The sequence below is a fragment of the Bos indicus x Bos taurus genome, chromosome 2 (genome assembly GCF_003369695.1).
Source record: "Bos indicus x Bos taurus breed Angus x Brahman F1 hybrid chromosome 2, Bos_hybrid_MaternalHap_v2.0, whole genome shotgun sequence".
In the NCBI taxonomy this organism is placed as follows: domain Eukaryota; kingdom Metazoa; phylum Chordata; class Mammalia; order Artiodactyla; family Bovidae; genus Bos; species Bos indicus x Bos taurus.
This window is the reverse complement of record NC_040077.1, coordinates 32,635,001-32,644,072: the sequence shown is the minus strand read 5'-3', so window position 1 is coordinate 32,644,072 and position 9,072 is coordinate 32,635,001.

Genomic DNA, 9,072 nt, shown 5'->3' with positions numbered 1-9,072 from the left:
TATAATTTAAAAAAATAAAATAAAAAGAATATCAAAAGAAAAAAAAAAAGAATTATCACCCCTCTTCCTGCAACTAGAGAAAGCCTGTGCGCAGCAGTGAAGACTCGCACAGCTAAAACTAAAAATTAATAAATATTTTTAAAAAATCATTTATTAGAGTGGAAGAAATAGAATTCAGGTGACATAATGTATCAGTTCCATTTACTTATTTATATATTCTAGGAAGTATGTTATTTTTAAATATGCATATAAAAACTTGTAATTTTTGGTAAGAAATTAAATGTTTTCATGTTTATAAAGCTATTTAAAGTCCTAAAAGATGATGCTGTTAAAGTCTTGGACTCATTATGCTAGCAAATTTGGAAAATTCAACAATGGACATAGGACTGGAAAAGATCAGTTTTCATTCCAACCCCAAGGAAAAGAAATTCCAGTTAGTTCAGTTCAGTTCAGTCGCTCAGTTGTGTCCGACTCTTTGTGACCCCATGGACTGCAGCATGCCAGGCTTCCCTGTCTATCACCAACACCTAGAGTTTACTCAAACTTATGCCCACTGAGTCGGTGATGCCATCCAACAATCTCACCTTCTGTCGTCTCCTTCTCCTCCTGTCCTTAATCTTTCCCAGCATCAGGGTCTTTTCACATGAGTCAGCTCTTCGCATCAGGTGGCCAAAGTATTGGAGCTTCAGCTTCAACATCCGTCCTTCCAATGAATATTCAGTACTAATTTCCTTTAGGATTGACTGGTTTGATCTCCTTGCAGTCCAAGGGACTCTCAAGAGTCTTCTCTAACATTACAGTTCAAAAGCATCAATTCTTTGGCGCTCAGCTTTCTTTATAGACCAACTCTCAATCCATACATGACTACTGGAAACACCATAGCCTTGACTAGACGGACCTTTGTTGGCAAAGTAACGTCTCTGCTTTTGAATATGCTGTCTAGGTTGGTCATAACTTTTCTTCCAAGGAATAAACGTCTTTTAATTTCATTAAATTAAAAGTCACTGTAGTCACTATCTGCAGTGATTTTGGAGGCCCCAAAAATAAAGTCTGCCAATGTTTCCACTGTTTCCCATCTCTTTGCCATAAAGTAATGGGACCAGATGCTATGATCTTAGTTTTCTGAATGTTGAGTTTTAAACCAATTTTTTCACTCTCCTCTTCCACTTTCATCAAGAGGCTTTTTAGTTCCTCTTTACTTTCTGCCATAAGGGTGGTATCATCTGCATATCTGAGGTTATTGATATTTCTACCAGCAATCTTGATTCCAGCTTGTGCTTCATCTAGTCCAGCATTTCTCATGATATACTTTGCACTTAAGTTACATAAACAGGGTGACAATATACAGCCTTGACGTACTCCTTCCCCGATTTGGAACCAGTCTGCTGTTCCATGTCCAGTTCTACGTGTTACTTCTTGACCTGCATACAGATTTCTCAGGAGGCAGATCAGGTGGTCTGGAATTCCCATCTCTTTTAGAATTTTCCACAGTTTGTTGTGATCCACACAGTCAAAGGCTTTGGCATAATCAATAAAGCAAAGTAAATGTTTTTCTGGAACTCTATTGCTTTTTCAATGATTCACTGGATGTTGGCAATTTGATTTCCGGTTCCTATGCCTTTTCTAAATCCAGCTTGAATATCTTGAAGTTCACGGTTCATGTACCACTGAAGCCTGGCTTGGAGAATTTTGAGCGTTACTCTGATTGTATGTGAGATGAGTGCAATCGTGCAGTAGTTTGAGCATTCTTTGGCATTGCCTTTCTTTGGGATTGGAATGAAAACTGACCTTTTCCAGTCCTGTGGCCACTGCTGAGTTTTCCAAATTTGCTGGCATATTGAGTGCAGCACTTTCACAGCATTATCTTTCAGGATTTCAAATAGCTCAACTGGAATTCCATCACCTCCACTAGTTTTGTTCAAGTGATGCTTCCTAAGGCCCACTTGACTTCATATTCCAGGACGTCTTTCTCTAGGTGAGTGATCACACCATCCTGATTATCTGGTTCATGAAGATCTTTTTTGTATAGTTCTTCTGTGTATTCTTGCCATCTCTTCTTAATATCTTCTGCTTCTGTTAGGTCCATACCATTTCTTTCCTTTATTGAGCCCATCTTTGCATGAAATGTTCCCTTGGTATCTCTAATTTTCTCAAAGAGATCACTAGTCTTTCCCATTATATTGTTTTCCTCTATTTCTTTGCATGATCACAGATGAAGGCTTTCTCATCTCTCCTTGCTATTCTTTGGAACTCTACATTCAAATAGGTATATCTTTCCTTCTCTCCTTTGCCTTTCACTTCTCTTCTTTTCATAGCTGTTTGTAAGGCCTCCTCAGACAACCATTTTGCCTTTTTGCATTTCTTTTTCTTGGGGATGTTCTTGATCCCTGCCTCCTGTACAATGTCATGAACCTCCGTCCATAGTTCTTCAGGCACTCCTTCAGATCTATTCACTTGAATCTATTTCTCACTTCCACTGTATAATCATAAGGGATTTGATTTAGGTCATGCCTGAATGGTCTAGTAGCTTTCCCACTTTCTTAAATTTAAGTCAGAATTTGGCAATAAGGAATTCATGAATCTGAGCCACAGTCAGCTCCTGGTCTTGTTTTTGCTGACTGTTTAAAGCTTCTCCATCTTTGGCTGCAAAGAATATAGTCAATCTGATTTCGGTATTGACCATCTGGTGATGTCCATGTGTAGAGTCTTCTCTTGTGCTGTTGCAAGAGGGTGTTTGCAATGACCAGTGGGTTCTCTTGGCAAAACTCTTTGCCAAGCCTTTGCCCTGCTTCTTTCTGTACTCCAAGGCCAAATTTCCCTGTTACTCCAGGTATTTCTTGACTTCCTACTTTTGCATTCCAGTCCCCTATAATGAAAAGGATATCTATTTTAGTGTTAGTTCTAGAAGGTCTTGTAGGTCTTTATAGAACTGTTCAACTTCAACTTCTTCAGCATTATTGGTCGGGGCATAGATTGGATTACTGTGATATTGAGTGGTTTGCCTTGGAAACAAATAGAAATCATTCTATTGTTTTTGAAATTGCCTCCAAGTACTGCATTTCAGACTCTTTTGTTGACTATGATGGCTACTCCATTTTTTCTAAGGGATTCTTGCCCACAGTAGTAGATATAACTCAGTCATCTGAGTTAAATTCACTCATTCCCGTCCATTTTAGTTCATTGATTCCTAAAATATCGATGTTCACTCTTGCCATCTCCTGTTTGACCACTTCCAATTTGCCTTGATTCATGGACCTAACATTCCAGGTTCCTATGCAATAGTGCTGTTTACAGCATCAGACTTTACTTCCATCACCAGTCACATCCATAACTGGGTGTTGTTTTTGCTTTGGCTCCATCTCTTCATTCTTTCTGGTGTTAGTTCTCCACTAATCTCTAGTAGTATATTGGGCACTTACTGACCTAAGGAGTTCATCTTTCAGTGTCCTAACTTTTTGCTTTTTCATACTGTTCATGGGGTTCTCAAGGCAAGAAAACTGAAGTGGTTTGCCGTTCCAAACCACTTTGGACAAAGAATGTTCAAAGTGAAAGTGTTAATTGCTCAGTCATGTCTGACTCTTTACAACCCCATGGACTGTAGCCTGCTAGACTCCTCTGTCCATGGGACTTCCTAGGCAAGAATACTGCAGTGGGATGGCATTCTTCTCCAGGATGCCTTCCTGACCCAGGGATCTCTTGTGCATTGCAAGTGGATTCTTTACCATCTGAGCCACCAGGGAAGCCCAAACTATAGTTGTTCTCATCTCACATGCTAGCAAAGTAATGCTCAAAATTCTCCAATTAGGCTTTAACAATACGTGAACTAAGAACTTCCAGATGTACAAGCTGAATTTAGAAAAGGCAGAGGAACCAGAGATCAAATTGCCAACATCATTTGGATGGTAGAAAAAGCAAAGGAATTCCAGAGAAACATCTACTTCTGTTTTCTTGACTGTGCTAAAGCTTTTGAGTGTGTGGATCACAACAAACTGTGGACAATTCTTAACGAGATGGTAATACCAAACCACCTCACCTGCCTCCTGTAAACCTGTATGCAGGTCAAGAATCAACAGTTAGAACCTTACATGTAACAACCCTCAGCAGCCCACCAGGCTCCTCCATCCATGGGATTTTCCAGGCAAGAGTACTGGAGTGGGATGCCATTGCGTTCTCCACATGTAACAATGGACTGGTTCAAAAGTGAGAAAGGAGTATGGCAATGTTGTATATTGTCATCCTGCTTATTTAACTTATATGCAGAGTACATCATGCAAAATTCTGGCCTGGATGAAGCTCAGATTGGAATCAAGACTGCTGGGAGAAATAACAACAATCTCAGATACATAGATGATATGACTCTAATGGCAGAATGCAAAGAGGAACTAAAGAGCCTCTTGATGAAAGTTAAAGAGGAGAGTGAAAAAGCTGGCTTAAAACTCGCCATTCAAAAAATTAAGATCATGGCATCCTGTCCTGTCACTTCATGATTAATAGGTGGGGAAAAAGTGAAAACAGTTGCAGATTTTATAATTTTGGCCTCCAAAATCATTCTGGATGGTGACTACAGTCACGAAATTAAAAGACGCTTGCTCCTTGGAAGAAAAGCTATGACAAACATAAGCAGTATATTAAAAAGCAGAGAGATCAATTGCCAACAAAGGTCCAATTAGTCAAAGCTATGGTTTTTCCAGTAGTTATGTATGGATGTGAGATTTGGACCATAAAGAAGGCTGAGCGCTGACAAACTGATGCTTTCAAACTGTGTTGCTGGAAAAGATGCTTGAGCATCCTTTGGATAGCAAAAAGATCAAACCAGTCAATCCTAAAGGAAATAAACCTTGAATTTCATTGGAAGAACTGATGCTGAAGCTGAAGCTCCAATACTTTGGTCATCCGATGCGAAGAGCTGACTCATTGGAAAAGATTCTGATGCTGGGGAAGATTGAGGGCAGGAGAAGGGGGCTACAGAGGATGAGAGGTTTGGATGGCATCACCGGCTCAGTGGACAGGAGTTTGAGCAAACTCCAGAAGACAGTGAAGAACATGGACACCTGGCATGCTGCAATTCACTGGATTGCAAAGATTTGGAGACGACTTAGACTGAACAATATTTCTTGATTTTAAACTTCTAAATATAGCTTTCTCTGCTTATTAGCTGTCTAGAGGTAAGCTGGCCCATGTGACCTTTTACTATAATTTACTTACACTCATAATGTCAGTAGTCCCAGATTTCAATTTTTTCCATTGCAATACAGGCTTAAATCTTTTAACACTAATATTGAATAAACTCTGGAATGACTTTGAGCTGTAGATACTGACCGTGGTAACCTTGAACCTCCCATAAATTGGGGAAAATCTCTAAAGCAACCAAAACAAAGCTCTTGACTTTCTAAATATAATGTTTGTTTGACTCTTTGACTTTAATTGTGAAGTCTTGTTGTTTTTCCTTGACTGGTTTGCCACTATTATTTGAAGTTAACCTTTTCTCTACTTAGTCGAAAAGCATTCTTCAATGGATTAAAAGACAAAATTGCATTCCTTCTAATTAAAAAAAGCAAAAATACATGTGCATGTTAATTTTCCTAAATTATGATCAAGGATGATGAATCCTCCCTTTAACTACTTGTCTTTCCTTTTCAGCCTGACAATAAATTAAGAATGTTTCTTAAACTCTAACTTCTTTAGTTTTGTCTCATCAATCTTTACTTTTATTTTGGAGTCTTTCTAACCTTTTGCTTTCTGTGAATGTGCCTTTTAAAAATTAAAAAGTTACACATATTTTTTGTAACAAAATCAACCAGTATAGACTGGTATAAAATTTTTTAAAAAGTTCTACTGTATTTTCCTTATCCCAAACCACTTCCTAGAGGTAATTATTATGAAGTTTGATAATGGAATGTTGTGCATGTCTCTAGACTGCTTTCTCTAAACATAAACATTCACACATTCATACATATATTCTAAGATTTGTATTTTTAAATTATTATTGTATATGGTACAAATAAACACTGAGTGAGTGAATGAATGAGTGGATAAATAAGTAAATAATCTCATGAGACACTTGAGTATTTTTTTTAAAAAGAGCTATGATATTAGAAAATTTATATTCTTTTCTGTATTATGTTGATTTAGTATAATACCATTCTAAACTTTTAGAAAAAAATATTTAATACACACATTAGAATTAATTCAGACAAACAGTTGACAACTGATAATTTATATTTTTTGTCCTCAAAAAGAATGCTGTTGTGTTTTGTGCTTAATATTTGTAAATTATTCAAGTAGATTCAAAATGTAAATTAAAAAATAACAGCAGTATAAACAGAGGTATAAATAAAGATTTCATTAAATCATGCTGTCATTTTAACATGCCATTTTTCTAAATTTACTGCCTTTTTCTAAATAGACCATTTTGACATTATATAATTTTGACTACAGATCCTGTGTATTTTACTGTAGTACTTCCTCTGAAAAAAACATGGACCAAAAGGAGACTCATACCCTGCTTTTGTCAGTTATGAGCAAACTATATCCATTTGGCTTATCACATATATGTAATATCTCTGTGGAATTTATTCTGTATATATCAAAACATTAATTTTGAAATGGCAAGCTTCTTTAAGAGCCTTCAAATTCATAATGTGTGAGGTGCCTTCAACCAAATATATATTCAGTTCCCAGCATTATTGGTGTTTCTAATTTCAATAACTATAATATTATCACCTTTGGACTTTTACGGCATCTTTCATCCGTGGACCTTAAAGGGCTTTACAAACATTAATTCACACAACAGTCTCGTGAGGTGCAGAAATATCATTAACCCCATATTACAGATGAGGAGACAAGCACAGAAAGGTTAATAATACGCACACTATTTTCTACTTGTACAGCGCCTTTGATTCTAAGTACACTGGAACTTTTATTATGCTGGTATACTGGAGAACAGAACTAAAACAGGCTTACAGGCTTACAGATTAACTCATGGAAGACTGTTACACCATAGCATGTATTTCTAGAAATTGCTCCCTTAGTATAGATTGATAATATAATATTGAATTAAATTCAAATAGTTTTCAGTTGGGAATCATGACATCAGATTTTTCCTTAGTTTTCTCTCTAGTTTGAAAGTATGATGATTATGCAACATGGACAGCAGACTACATAAAATTGTATGTTGTATTAAAAAATTAAGTAATACCTCAAAATGAATTAACATACAATGACACGATACCAAGCTTCTTCCTGGATGTTTTTTTATAGGCATTAATGGTTTAGTCATTTGTATTAAAAATGGTAAATAAACAACTTACATTTCATCATATATTCTTATGGTGTTAATCATCTTCATTAGTTTTTTCATGGTTAAATACTAATTTTAACATTTTTCCTTCCTATGTTGTTGTTCAGTTGCTAAGTCATGTCTAACTCTTTGTGATCCCATGGACTGCCTCACGCCAGGCTTCTCTGTCCTTCACTCTCTCCTGGAGTTTGCTCAAACTCATGTCCATTGAGGCGGTGATACCATTCAACCGTCTTATCCTCTGTTGCCACCTTCTCCTCCTGCCCTCAGTCTTTCTGAGTCGGCTTTTCATATTACGTGGCCAAAGTATTGGAGCTTTTGCATCAGTCCTTCCAATGAATATTCAGGGATGATTTCCTTTAGGATTGACTGGTTTGATCTCCTTGCAGTCCAAGGGACTTTCAAGAGTCTTCTCTGGCACCACAATTCAAAAGCATCAATTCTTCAATGCTCAGCCGCTTTTATGGTAGAGCTCAGTATTTGCATATTTACTTTAAGGTTCACTATGTTTAAAAGACAAGAGGCCAGATCTGAGTCATGCAGAACCAGAGTTTTCTCTATCACTGATCTCCTGTCCTAAAAACATCAGAGCACAGGTTTCCAGTGCATCTTCATAAAGTTTTCTCTTTCTCATTCTTTTCACTGCTGGAATTTACTAGCGACCCTTTAGCATTATTTCCCTGCTCTTTCCTCGCCACCACCTTCTTAAAAGGATTTTTTATATCTTTTGTATCCTGACAGACTCAAGGTTTGTGCTAGACACAGGGAATCCCATGGTATAGACAACAGATTGATTTAAAGGAGTTTATAGTCTGAAAGTAGAGACAGAAATTAAGGAAGAAATTATAATTTTATTAATTACATGGCCATGCAAAATCTCCATGAAGAAAAGAATCTACAAATGGTTAACCCACAGTCTGGCAGCACAATTTTCAGTTAAGAGAGAAGAATTGGAGTAGTGAGTTTATTGCAGCAATGATTCAAGGGAAAAGAAAATAACTTGATGACATGACTACTATTGACAGATCCTGAAATCTGGCATCATTGGGGTAGAAAGCAGCTGGGTTGGGGTCTTGTGCTTACCTGTGCTTACAGGACAGGCATTAGGAATGTAACATCTCAGAAATGCCTAACAGACAATGATGCAATACCAGGCTTGTTCCTATATGCTTTTTTAGGCATTAATGATTCAGTCATTTATATTAAAAGGAATTAAAAAAACAATTTTAAGTTTCTACAGAAAAGCTAGCCAGATAGTTGTATCAAAATGTAGATCACCAATGTATTAGAAAGAAAGGTGTTACGAGAGAAAGAAGAAAAATAATTCCTTTGCTTTTCCTTTTCTTCCAATATGCGTGATACTCATATATTTCTCCCTTCCAACCCAGTTGCTTCTTCTTGCATACTCTTGCTTTCTGGGGCTCTCTTCTCTAAATCTGTACTTCTTCTGTTCCTTCTTCAGCCTGACCTAGCAATGAAGAACTGGTGCTGAAATTTTTGGCCCTTTTATTCCCTCTCTTTATACTGACTTGCTTTCATCCCTGAGTTAGGAAGGATTGCCATAGAAGGAACAATCTTTTAAAGATATGGTTGTGGGTATCAAACCAATTTTGCCTCAGGCCAGCACACTTTATGTTAGTTGTGTGCTTGGGGTAATATGCGGGTACACATAAGTCTGACAGGAACTTTGCTCACAATATATTTCATTGAGAGGTGACAAGAATATCTCCATTGACATATCCAGATGGGCAGGTGAGCACAGAGACTTCAAA